The 14093-nt window shown below is 42.1% G+C and overlaps 1 protein-coding gene across 2 annotated transcripts in view; it reads left to right on the forward strand.

The window, feature by feature from the left end:
- The window catches only part of Prkch (protein kinase C eta), a 204188-nt gene that overhangs the window by 83618 nt on the left and 106477 nt on the right, over positions 1-14093 (forward strand). The gene's annotated exons all lie outside the window — the stretch shown is intronic.

A 14093-nucleotide genomic window follows, 5' to 3' on the forward strand; every position in this document is an offset into this window, starting at 1 on the left:
CTGACCATCGTGCCTGGATAATTTCAAACCATATGACCTGCTGGATCTCTCGGGCTCAGGAAGCCTGCCTGACAAAGCTGTGCCAAATTAATTTTGGAAATGAGGGATGATTGCAAAGGTACAGGGAGTCTGAGATATGGTGGGTGTTGTCTTCTAGTTAGCTCCTTTGCATATCAGGACTTCCAAGTCTCTTGCAGAAAGAACCAGAGCTCAGCAGGGACCAAGCCTTAGTGACCTCCAAGAAACAGTCACTATGAAACAGGGAGGGCCTTTGCTGTGCAGGGCTCTGAGCTACTTCGGAGGCGCCACATTCATTTCCAGTTTTGTGTCATTTTTAGTGGCCAAGATACCAGTGTTGTCAGAGTGTGTGGTATGAAATAACTATACACACACGTGGCGCGCGCGCACACACACACACACACACACACACACACACGCGCGCACACACACACACACACACACACACACACACGCGCGCACACACACACACACACACACACACACACACACACACACACACACACACATATATACACACACACACACCTTTGGAGTCTCTTCTTCAGAAGGAACAATGTAAGGTGATGGGCAGTTAACACTCAGGGCCGCTCTCTCCACGATCAGCTGTACAGCTCTTTATCAGGCCTATAAACTGGTGAGTTAGTTCTGGGGTTCTTTCACCTAAGACCTTTATGGGGACTTCAGTTTTAGCCATGGCACTGTGTCAAGGATTGGATTTACCTTCTCACCTTGAAAACAAACTAACTGGACAAAATAAACGAAACTATAACTTGCCATATACACATATATATGTACGACATACGTACGTACAAGTAAATATCATGGAAGTGAAAATCTGATTCCTGAGAGACGGGAAACAAATGATATGAGCGTTCCCAGTCATAGAGCAGAGGAGAGCTAACTGGAGCTCAGTGGACTCCCTAAATTGAGAAGATAGATGTGAGAGACAGAGACCAAGGCCAGTAGTGACTACAGGATAGATACTAGAGAAGAGATGGCTACACATGGGGGAATACAGGAGATTTGCAAAGTGCCCTTCTGTAGTTTTCTTCTGAGGACCGATCTGTGCAAAGAATCTGCCTGAGGCAAAAGAAATAACCATCATCTGAGCAGATCAGAGATAACTTCAAGGATTTTTCTTCTTTGCCTCTACCTGTTACATTTCCCTTCCTCTTGGGTTTCTTCCTTCCATCTATAAACATGGTCTCATCCTACAGTACTTTCCCGCACTCCGTGGGTTACTTTCTAATTTGCTTCCTCTTCGTTACCCAGATGTTTTGAGAGCATAGTCTGGGTGCACTCTCCCCGGCGCTTTGCCTTCTGCTTTCGCTTCCAGCCGTGACATGAGGTCTCTGCTTTCCCTCTCCACCATTCTGCTCAGGGAGATCTTAACGAGGTCACTGAGAACATCTGGATTGCCCAACCCTGCGCGCAGTTTTCAGCGCCCGTCTCACTGGATATCTCTGTTGCGTTTGATCCTTGTCACTCCCTCTACCTCAGAGCCCTGCACTTTTTGACTTCCACACTCTGAAGTCCGCTGACCTTCCTTCCATCTCCCTGTGAATCCTTGCTTCCTTAGGTTTCTCCACCTACCCGTTCAGTTTAGCCCTCTGCTCTGCCCCAGACCTGACTATCTGGTTGGGTCTGAAATTCCCTCTGCCTGGGGTCCTCCACCTCCCCATGTCTACCTCCTGAGTTTCAGCTTCCTGGGTCAAGTTGGGTACACCTGGGCAGGGCCGTTCACTCATTCAGTTAGTGACCATGCCCACCTTTGATTGAATGTGGAGCTTAGAATGGGATGGATGAATGTGTACACCCACGACACCGTTGGGATCTTGCTCTCTCTGTCCTTTGTTCCATTTCCTTCATTGGCTTCTCTATTCCTCCTTACATATCTTAAACATAGGCCCCCTCTTCATAGGACTTTTCATCTCCAGGGAGTGCTCAGTTACCACCTTCAACTGGAAGTTTTCTGTAAGTCCTGGTCCCACGAAAGCTTTTCAGCACCTCAGACTCAGACCTTCTCCTGGATCAGCACTTTCTCTTCACGCCATTTCTGTCTTTCCTTCTTCCTGGGACGCTTGCACTCGAACTCACCTATTTCCTCACTTACATTTTTGTCTTTCCAATAAAGTGAATAGCAATTGGAAGTTAGTGGTGAGTTATGTATCTCTCTGCCCTTCACCTCCTAACGTGGTGATATGTGACATTTAAATGAGACAGACAGAGGGTAGAAACAGAAATGTTTTCCACCACCATTTCCTATTTTACCAAGCAGCTGCAGCCCTACCCCAACTTCGACATTAACTAGTCATTTCAGAGGGGTATTTTTGGAAGAAATTTCACGCGGACTTCCATTTTCAGCGAGGAGAGCTGGAGAAGAGGGTATTTGGCCATGAAGGATGAGGCTGTGTAATCAGTTTAATGTGGACTCTCTTTGGGGATGTTTATAAGATTCTTAACAACACTGGCTTTATAGTATGCTAGGTGGAATCTTCGTTTCTCATTGAGTACCGGCTCCCTTACCACCATATTGGGTCAGTTCTGTAACTTACCTGTCCCCTTCGGTTTTTTTAGGAAAATTTTATTTTTAGTTGTGGTAAAATGCATGTAACGTGAAATCTGCCCTCTGAAACAGTTTAAAATGTATAGTTCAGAGGTATGAAGTACGTTCACATTGTTTTGCACTGTCTCCAGAAGTCTTTGCTTATTGGAAAACTGAAACTGCGTATTCACAAGATACTACCTCTTACCCATTTCTTCTCCATCTTGCCCCCAGCAGCCACCATTTTATTTTCTGTCACTATGAATGTTACTACGCATCTCCTCATGGAAAGATACAGAGTCTGTCCTCTGGGGCTGTCCTGCAGCATATGTCGTCAGGGTTCATCCATATTGTATGCATTAGAATTACAATGATGTTTAAGGCCCAGTGATGTTCCATTGTTTGTATATCCACACTTTGCTTATCCTTTTTTTTTGTCAATAGACATTTGGATTAATCACCTCCAATTTTAAAATATACTCATTTTAGAACTTACAGTTGAATCTTGTTAGTTTTGAAAATTTCAGTCTCACGATGAGTTGAAACTTCCTTAGTCCGTCTCCTCTAGCTTGGCCCAGTTGCTGGAAGTGGAGAATTAAGCCCTTTCCCTTCATTCTCTCTTGTAACCCCTACCCCAGGATTCTCTGAGAGGTCCCCCACTTGGCTTCTGGTTGGCCGGTTCAGATCTAGAATGTCCCCTGTGAGCCTTATGTGTTCAGAGGTGGAGCTTTTGGAAGGTAACTGGGTTATGAGGCACTGTAGCTGATTTGGTATTAGTGAGTGGGATCTGGTTGAGATGAGTCTTTGGAGCTGTGACCTGGGAGGTTATTTCTCACCCTGGCTGCTCCTTCTTTCTCTGCTCTCTGGCCTCCATGATGTAAGAAGCTTTTCTCTATGGCGAGCCCTTCCAGCATGCCGTTTCTGTGTTTGAGCCTCCCAACCAGGGACTGGAACTTCTGAAACCGTGATGCCAAGTAAGTCTGTCCTTCTTTAAATTGTGGGTGTTGGCATTGTGTTTCACCAGTGAGAAAGTGACTAAGACATTTTGGTACTGAGAGTGGGGTCATTGCTGTGACTGTACCTGACCTTGTGGTTTAGAGGCCCTTGGAACTGATTCCCAGGAGGGGTTTACAAAGGTTTGCTGATACAGGCTAGAGGAGCCCTCCAGTGCTACAAACCAAGCTTGATGGGAGACTCTAGTTGGAGCTCAGAAAGCCAGAATGCTGATAGAAGTACAGAGAGTAAAGAGCAGGTTTAGGAGGTTTCAGGTGGGAATAAGGACTCCATTGGCAGTTGGGCTAGAGGCCATGTGTGTAATGTTGTGTCAGAAAATTTTCTATGCTTTGAACTAATTAATGTGATAGAGGGCACTTCAAGGCAGACCAGCCATCAGGCTGTGGCATGAGTACCAATGGTAGTGTTCAGCTAGGTTTATAGTGAGAAATAGGAACAAAAATCCCATTTAAAAAGTTCAGAGTTTCTCCAGAAAGACAGGGTCTGTGAAGTTGGAACAAAGGAAAACATGGTTGCTGAAAAGATTAACATTAAGAAGAGGCCAAGTACTTTGCATTAGGACAGTAGGAAAGATTCCTTGAGGGCGTCTCACAAATCATCTAGACCCTACCGTCCCTGGCTCAAAGTTGCAAAACTAGAGTTTCTCTTGAGAAGAGAGGCCCTGGAACCCTTAATCAGGAAGGGCCACTTAGGGAATTGATGGTTGCTGAGATGTGCGGGGTAGTCTGTCGCCCGAGGTACTGCCGCATCTCAGGGCGACACCCCTCTTCTCTCCTCAGACTCATTCAGGAGTGACGGGATGAGTGGGGAGTGAGGAAGTGATACAGAATTAGTGGTGGGGTTCGCGGTCCTGTTTCCAGGAAGCCAGATGGGAGGAGGATTCCAAGAACTTAGCTTTTGCAGTACTTGGTACCTTTTGTCCTCAACTGAATTCTGAGACAACAGGAAAATTCCTATCCAACATCCTGTTACATTCAAAATAACTCAAGGAACGTATGTGGCATTTTTTTATGCTGCGTGTAAGAGGCCTGAAATTCTGTCTTGCTTCTATTGTTTCTTTTTCAGCAGCTTTTATACTTTAAATGGATGGGTTGGGGTGTAGTATAGGATAGTGCAGTGATGGTGAACCTTTTAGAGACCAAACTGTGATCCCAAACCCACTTATATATCATGAAGTGCAACTAAACCTGAATAGTGAGGTTTTAGTTTAGGAAAAAACAAGTCATATATTAATATCTTTTGTCTTAAAACAAAGTCACAGTGACACACATGTCGTAGGTTTGCCAGCACTGGGAAAGGGTTTGAAAGCCCCTGATTAATCTCTCATTGTGACTTCATTCTCTGTGGACTCCAACTTCTCCTCGAGGGTAGACTTTGGAAAGGCTTCCTTCTGGTTGTGGGAACCCAACATTGCTTTACTGAACAGAAACTTTAATACTTCCCTCCTTTTCAGCAGTCTTTCCCGATCTCGTATGATTGGTTTGACCATAAGTGTCTCATTTCTAGGGCTGCAGGCACAGTGCAGAGGAGGAGACATTTTAAGTGAGCTGGCTTAGTGGTTCTGAATGCTTTGAATTAGGAAGGCCATCACTGAAATTCCCACAATTTCATGTAAGCCACATATATATATATATATATCTTTTAACTAATAGTATACTTAATGACAAAATTCAGGAAATTCGGTAAAGCGTTTGGTTGGAACTTTAAAAATTTTATGAATATATATAAACAGTAAATGTATAAATGTTAGAGTTGTTTTTCAGTCTGGGACAGCTTGCTTGGTGCATTCTGGACTCGTGGGTCTTTTCAAGGGGTTCTGCTCTACCCCAGAAGTTCTGGACCCACAATTTGGAAATCATTCCAATAGTTTGTTTTCTTTAAAAAATAAAGAAAAGAATAAAAGGAAACCAGGGAGAGCCTTACAGTGATTGAATCTCTGTTGTGTAAGACTTAACACAATTCTAAATGCAGTCATCTAGTCTGAAAGTCTTTTGCATTTATAGTTCATTTGTTCATGAGGACTCTGTAGATGCTTGTAGGCACTGATGAAGACACCATAACCAGCATTACTTCTCTCCTGAAAGGGTAAAGGCGATTAAACTTCTGATTAAACTTGAAAAAGGGAGAGTGTCTCTTTTGCTACCTCAGAGGCCAGCTGTTTATTGAATTTCCCCACCATGTGGTTGTTTTGCATCTGGAATGGGTCGTGGAAAAAAGATCTAACATCTGTCTGCATGGGTCTATCCTGTTGTTTGGCTGTATTTACTGAAGTGAGTTGTAAGCTTTTCACATGTTGCAAACTGAGCATACAGTGTGAGTAGGGATTTGCTATGCCAGATAGAGTTCTGGTAGGTCATTTAGAAGTGTGGTTTGTGTTTGACAGGTCAAGCTCATTAATTCCATATTATGTTCTCCTTGGGTGGGGCACTAGCCTGTGACCTAGTGATAAAAAGGTGAATATGTTAAGTTTTTATTTTCAAAAAGCTCACGGTTTTGAGAGGAAAGGGGTCTTGGAAGTACATTTCAGCATGATGTGCAATGATTCCTATGCTAGGGGTCTAGGGGCCTCCTGGAAGAAGAGAACTCGGGGAGGGGGTGACACGGTCTTGCGGTGATGTTGCATGTTTCTGTCTCTGCATCTGCAGGAATTAGCCTAAGCATGGGGTGGAGGGAGTTGCTCTTCCTGAGGGATATCTCAGAGAATCTCAGAGGAGCAGCAGGGCTTGATTTGGCCAGCTATATTTTATTTCCTTATCCCCAGACTCGGAATTACTCTTTTCTTGGCATCAAAAGATGCCAGTTAGTCCATGGGTTTTGCAGTGGAATTAGTAAACAGAGAGTTCACCAGCAATGATTAAAAAAAAAAAAAAATCTTAGAGTCTGTCCTAAAAGAGCAAGGAGGTTAACCCTGAAACCGGGCCATTTTCCATCCTGGGAATTATGCTCTGCTCCTTCCTAAATTCCCATTGTGGCTTCAAATGAAGAGGCTATTGTTCACTTTCCTTCCTTAAAGAAGCAGTATATTTAACTTCTGGCTCTTTGCCTAGCTGAGAGTTGATCTCTCTGAAGCCAACACCCGTGGCTTCCCATCAGGACAAACCCTGTGCCCTGTCTGACTCTCTCCCCTCCGGTTGAAGTTATTTAGATTCTGCACCAGCTCAGTAGGAAACTTGCTGCTCTGTCCTCTGAGGTGGCTTCAGGGCCCTTGATTCCCAACCTACATTGAATGAGGAAAAAAAGACAAAGTCTTAGCTCTTTATAGCAGCAAGTGGTTCTCCAACAGACTTTTGATTCCAATTTAAAAGCAGATGTCTGATGTGAAAATCTGTGCTATTTTAGAGCTTTGAAGCACATAGCACAAAGGAATATCACTTTGTTCAATAGTTTGGGCCCAGGTAGGTGTTCTAGAGCAGAAGTTTTCATTTATTTTTAAGCAACAAGATACCTTTTCTCCCAATGAAATCCACAGAATAAAAATACAGTAGAGTTTCTCAGTCTTGCCAGATTACATAATCATTGCTAGCAGAGGCTCTGTGTGTGCTGTCTGATGTCTAGCAGCCTCCCTGGTCTCTCCCCACTAGATGCTGGTAGCGTGAGTCTCACCAGTTAAGGCAATCAAAAACGTCTCCAACATTGCAAACTGTCAGCTGCAGGAACAAAACCATCCCTACTTGAGAACCAGTGCAGTGGATTCTGTAAAGGTGTTTTCTTGCGGGTTACTAGGGATTGAACTCAGGACCTTGCACTGTGAGGCAGGTGGCAGAACCACTGAGCTAAATCCCCAGCCCTATAAAGCTGCTTTTTACAACAGCAGGAAGCTGTGCATTGGTGGTGAGATTAAGCTCTCTTTTGAGAACTCTGCCAGGGTTCCTGAGTGGTCGGACTCTGGGCCACACAGACGCGGTATCCCAGAGAGAGTAGGTTGTAATTTTAAAAACCTGTAACATAAAGAGCCTGTTATGACCAAGTAAAAAGTGCTGAATTAGATCCATACGTATTCTGAGCCCATGTGTGCACTAAACATCTCTGTACAGATAGCACACATGCTTTGTGTGCATGCTTGGATGTGTACAATAAGGGAAATGAGATGTTTGAATGAAGTCTGCCTAACCACTTAGACATTGGGGTTTGATTGCCACGCTTTGCCCTGTTTTGCGAGGGATGCGAGCTCCAAGGATACAGTTGATCCTTGTTGCACACAAACACCAGCTTACACAAGGCTCAGTTGCACTGGCTGTCCTAGTGGGGAGTACCAAAGGAGGCATCTCTTATCCTAACAGTTTGTTTGGCGTTTTGCAGAGATCTCTTGGCTTATTTCCCCTAATGCTCCATGACCACTGCAGTTTGCCTTGGGTACAAAGAAGTGAGCAAAACTCATTTTATCTATGCGGCCATCTGTGGATTGCTCCGACCCTGCTGAGAAGCCCACTCCCAGGAATGCTTTAGAAGTCCCCACAGAGGTTTTGTTTTGCATTCCTGAAAGAGGCTGATAAGAGCTAGTTGCAGGGTCCTGATCATCTGCCTCTTCCATCACCACTGTGGGCTATGGGCTACAGGACAGGGAGGCAGGTGACTTGGGTTGGAACTTGTGTAAAGATTTGAAGTAATTTTATTTACTTAAATCGCTGGCATGGATTATTGCTGTTAAGTAAGTACACAGACTACTGAACTGAAAACCAGGCTCAACAAAGGTTACCGTAGGTACTATTGGTAAGCATTATCTTATTGGTAGGTATTACCTAGTAGGTGGTTGTGCGAGTGACCCCGGTATATAATTGGTTTATTTTGAAAGAGGAGACCATTCCCTGGGTGCTTCTGTCCTTCACGGTGCCTCAATATGGGACTGTATTTCCAAAGCTTTGTATATTCATCATCTTTTATCATCAAAACATGTAATTAGTTTTTGGTAATATTGGTAGAAATATGAAAAATAAACACTACAGCATTGAATGTATTTTAATAGCTGGGGGTGCAGAAAATATCACTGCATTTATACTTAACTTTGTAATGTATAAATTATTTTACATATGTCCTTTTGCTTAATATCCAAAAATTAACTTTTTTACCTAGGCTGTCTCTTGGCCATGTCTCCAAAAGATTACCGTCTTGTAGACACCTCCCAGTGCCTTCCTGTGATCTCTGAAGGCTCACACTTCTCCCTCCCGTCTTGCCCTTGTCCTTGTCCTCTGGCTTTGGGGAGGTGAGAAGCCATTCCAGGAGAAAGAGTGATGAGAGCAGAGCCCTAGCAGGAGGTGGCTGTGAGCAGCAAGGACACCAGTTTGACAGAGACACAGGTTTTTGTATTCTCATCTAGAATGGGGTGCTGATCCAGGTTGGGACGGGGGCTTAAATGAAAGGTTGGGATATAAAATAATTGGAGATGTATGATACATTCACCAGTTTCTAAATCTGTTGTCCTTGGCTCCAGATACATCCATTTAATTGATCAAGTTCAGGCATTTTAAAATCTAAGATAACAACCATGTGCTTCTCTTTCCAGAGGGTCCCAGCCACCTTGATGTTCAGGCCAATGGGAAGTAGCTCAGGATGCAGCCTGGGACTCTTGCATTTGGCTTCCTCCTTAGGTAGAATATTTACATGTCCCTGTGTGTTCTGTGGCACTCCCTGCCGCACCGTCACAGACCTTGTTATGCAATATGTTTGCCTGCCTTCGATGAAAACATTAAAAAGTCAGAACTGTGCTTTCCTTAGTTATTATTCCAAAACATGGTGCTTAAGCCACTAGACATGTGGTCTAGAATAAAACTTCCAGTTCACGCTAACCTTTTCTTGCTGAGGCAAGACTCAGCTCCTACAGGAGTCAGGGCAGTCTCGGGAAGAATGTTTGCTTGCACGATGTCACATCCTAAGAACCCTTTGATCCGGGGTTCTCTTTCATCTTGCACGTCACTTTGCCCCAAGGAAGTCCAAGGGGTCTTGTGTGAAGATTCCTGTTTTATTTAGAGTTTGCTACACATCCTGGAAGAAGACAGTCCTCTTTTATATTTCTAATTTTATAATAGACCCCTCTATATATATAGATAGATTTTTCTGTAGGTAAATATATGAATCAATCAATAGATACATTTATAGATCTATATCTATAGATTTATGTGTACTCTATAAATCTATATAAATATCTATGCATAGATATATCTATCTGTACCATTTTAAGCAGACGACTACAGCTTATTTTACAATACTTTCTGTTCCAATTCTCTAAGCTGCAATTAACAGTGTGAAGCCAACTACCTCACCTTTGTGTTGTTCCTAGAGAGATTTTCTCACACGACTACAAGAACATGCGGAAAGTTTTGTCTGAGGAAATTTGACTCTCATCTCTCCTGAGTTAGGGCTTCAGGAATGCAGTTTACGGAAGTGGATGAGAACTTTGCTCCTAAAATCCCCCACCGTGAGCAGCCCATACCAGAGGCTGAGAGCAGTAAACCTCCTTTTCTCTCATTTCAGCCAGGGCTGTTTATGGCTGGCTGTACCAAAACAGGTTGCCTGATAGCCGAGCTGCTTCATCTCTGGGTCTGAGTGGAGCTTTGATTTGGCCCGTAAACACCAGAAAGGCCTTTGTCGGAGCAGTTAGTTTGGAAAAACTCATAGAAAACGTTTCTCACTGGTTGGTTGTGAGATTTAATCCTTAGCTGTAATTTTTAAACATGTGTTTCCTGTCTCACCTTTTCTCTGTTTGTAAAATACTCTTTTTGGGGCAGGCAGTGGAGCAGACTTTCAGAGGCTGTCAGTTTTCCTTTTCGCTTGATGGCTTAAGGAACCCTGAACGCCATTGTTCACGTCCCGTTATCCTGTGATCCACAGTCAAGGCCAAAGGTGAAGAATAGCTTCTTAAGGGAAGTAACGTTAAAGCCATTATGTTTGCCTGCCTTCGATGAAAACATTAAAAAGTCAGAACTGTGCTTTCCTTAGTTATTATTCCAAAACATGGTGCTTAAGCCACTAGACATGTGGTCTAGAATAAAACTTCCAGTTCACGCTAACCTTTTCTTGCTGAGGCAAGACTCAGCTCCTACAGGAGTCAGGGCAGTCTCGGGAAGAATGTTTGCTTGCACGATGTCACATCCTAAGAACCCTTTGATCCGGGGTTCTCTTTCATCTTGCACGTCACTTTGCCCCAAGGAAGTCCAAGGGGTCTTGTGTGAAGATTCCTGTTTTATTTAGAGTTTGCTACACATCCTGGAAGAAGACAGTCCTCTTTTATATTTCTAATTTTATAATAGACCCCTCTATATATATAGATAGATTTTTCTGTAGGTAAATATATGAATCAATCAATAGATACATTTATAGATCTATATCTATAGATTTATGTGTACTCTATAAATCTATATAAATATCTATGCATAGATATATCTATCTGTACCATTTTAAGCAGACGACTACAGCTTATTTTACAATACTTTCTGTTCCAATTCTCTAAGCTGCAATTAACAGTGTGAAGCCAACTACCTCACCTTTGTGTTGTTCATAGAGAGATTTTCTCACATGACTACAAGAAAATGCGGAAAGTTTTGTCTGAGGAAATTTGACTCTCATCTCTCCTGAGTTAGGGCTTCAGGAATGCAGTTTACGAAAGTGGATTAGAACTTTGCTCCTCAAATCCCCCACCGTGACCAGTCCATACCAGAGGCTGAGAACAGTAAACCTCCTTTTCTCTCATTTCAGCCAGGGCTGTTTATTGCTGGCTGTACCAAAACAGGTTGCCTGATAGCTGAGCTGCTTCATTTCTGGGTCTGAGTGGAGTTTTGATTTGGCCCGTAAACACCAGAAATGCCTTTGTCGGAGCAGTTAGTTTGGAAAAACTCATAGAAAACGTTTCTCACTGGTTGGTTATGAGATTTAAGCATTAGCTATAATTTTTAAAAAATGTGTTTCCTACCTCACCTTTTCTCTGTTTTTAAAATACTCTTTTTGGAGTAGGCAGACTTTCAGAGGCTGTCAGTTTTCCTTTTTGCTTGATGGCTTAAGGAATCCTGAATGCCATTGTTCATGTCCCTTTATCCTGTGATCCATAGTCAAGGCCAAAGGTGAAAAATAGGTTCTTAAGGGAAGTAACATTAAAGCCCGAGGGGATTATCTCTTGTTTTAGAAACTCTTACAGTTTCACAGGAGTTTCCAGTTGATCCAGGGAATAAAAGGAAACACACAGAAAGCCTCATTCCTTACAACTCACGTGAAACTGGCTCCTACTCTCTCATTCAATACAGATACTAAACTGTGAAACAGTGGATCTAAGGCCAGAAAGAGTGCAGAGAATTTTAGGCCTCTTTCATCAGAATGATTATATTCCCAGTGAGGAACCAGTTTGTAAACGCTGGGCAACAGCTCACAGAGAAAGAAACCTGTAGAACAGACAACTGATTTTCAAGGGAGAATAGCAAATGTTTGGAAATGCCTCAGACGTAGAGTACGCCCTCATCCACTGTTTTTGATCTTTGTGATCAAAGATAGATTCCAGGAATTTTTTTTTTTTAATTGGAGTCTGTACAACAGCTAAGTACCTGCTTCTAAAGAAAGAAGGTGAGAAGTCACACCCCTCCTTACTGTTTGCAGGGCCTCAAGGAACCCTGGAATATATGTCAGGCTCTGTGCTGGGCTTGACCAGTTACAGTGGCAGTTGCTAAAATAAGGCGTTTCAGTTCATTAAGAACAATGAGCTTATCAGGATTCATTCTAAAGAGGTGAGGAATATTAGATATCCGTGTGTGTGTGTGTGTGTGTGTGTGTGTGTGTGTGTGCGTGCTAAGAATTGTAAATAGGAGATAAGACTGATGTAATTTGGATTATTTTATTAAACTTCAAAACATTAAAATTTAACTAGATGATCTTACTCAACTAAAAATGGTAGAAAAAACTTGGCAAAAGTATGGTTATCACTGTCTGCTAGTTGGAATAATCAGGGTTTTAAAATGCAATTACTGGCTTTTATTCCTTACCTCTCAAATGTATGCATAAAAAAGTAAGCACGACTTGTAACAACTTCTCAAAATAAACCCCAACATCATGTAATAGTAATATGCACTGATGAAATGTAATAATAAAAAGAGTAAGCTTGAGTCCTAACCTCGCTTCAGTCTGGATACAGCCTTGGGCAGAGAGTTCACAGGTGAATTCCATGAACTCAGTAGTAGAGACACATGTTTCTTTTAACAGGAAAGACAGTTACTAAATTCTTCAAATCAGTAAACAGTTATATGAGAAAGCCATGAAAATTCAAATAAAAGACAACTCACATTTTCTGAAAAAGAGCAAAAGATTTGAGCAGACATTTTTCCCTGAAGAAATATGAAGGATGACCAATAAACATATGGGAACATGTTCAACACTTTCGTAAATGAGAGAAATGCAAGTTAAGATTGCAATAAGAAACTAGTATAGTGCCCAAAATGGAAAGGACTGACAACATGAAATGCTGCCGAGGTGGTGAAGCACTTGCAATTTTCATGTTATTGGTTGGAGTTCCAAATGGTACACTGACTGTGAAAAGTGTTCTCGTAGCTTCTCACAGAAGGAAACATGCATCTACCTTATGACTCAGAGGAATTTGCCCGAGAGAAATGAAAGCACATGTCCCCAAAATGGAAAGATGCCAGTCATTACAGCTGGTCAATAAACGAATGGAGAATGTATTTGAACTTGACATTTGGAATGTCTTCCTTAGGGAATTCAGAGTGGATACTTAGCGAAGAGAGTGTAATCCTGTCATACCTCTCAGTTCTGCAGTGATCAATATTTGTGTGGTGAATAAATGTTGCTTATTAGCTTACTTTAAAGCTACGTTATTGAATATGTATGTGTGTGTGTGTGTGTGTGTGTGTGTATTTCTGCTTTCATCATTATGGAGCCACAATATTCATCTCTAGGAATACTCTTTCTCTTGTAGAGTCTTTTACCAGATATTAATGTAGTGACTCTGCATTTCTTTTGGCTAGTACTCATAGCTTGGGTGCTTGGTACTTCTCAACTCTTTGTTGCTTGTTCCTCAAAGTAGAATATGGTATGTACAGGTCAGAGGTCTCCACAGAATTGAATTAAAAATAAAGTCTGCTCCTTAGCCTCCCAAGGGGGGGCACAATATCACTAGGTTGTTATTCAGAAGTGATTTGTGAACAGAATGGCTGTCTAGGTGTGAGAATCACATTGCTCTTCCCCTTTTGGTGGAAACCCTTGCATTTGTTGAGCTATTATAGATTTAGACTATATGTTTACTACATTATAATAAATTTCCGAATTAAAACTAAAATATCTAGACTTTTGTCAGTATGGTATTTTAGCTGATTTCAAAAATACTCCAGCAGATGAAGGTATTTTACTTTTTGTCCAGCTTTTTGGAATATTCTTATATATTTATCTATTTTTCCTGATAAAGTATAAACTCTTTCTCAAGGCTGCAGACTAGGTTAGTATGGTAGTAGAAAAAGAAATCTAGACTTTTGTCAGTGTGATATTTTAGCTGATTTCAAAAATACTCCAGCAGATAGGTATTTTA

This window comes from Fukomys damarensis, unplaced genomic scaffold (assembly GCF_012274545.1).
Source record: "Fukomys damarensis isolate Sample0158 unplaced genomic scaffold, DMR_v1.0_HiC HiC_scaffold_21, whole genome shotgun sequence".
In the NCBI taxonomy this organism is placed as follows: Eukaryota; Metazoa; Chordata; class Mammalia; order Rodentia; family Bathyergidae; genus Fukomys; species Fukomys damarensis.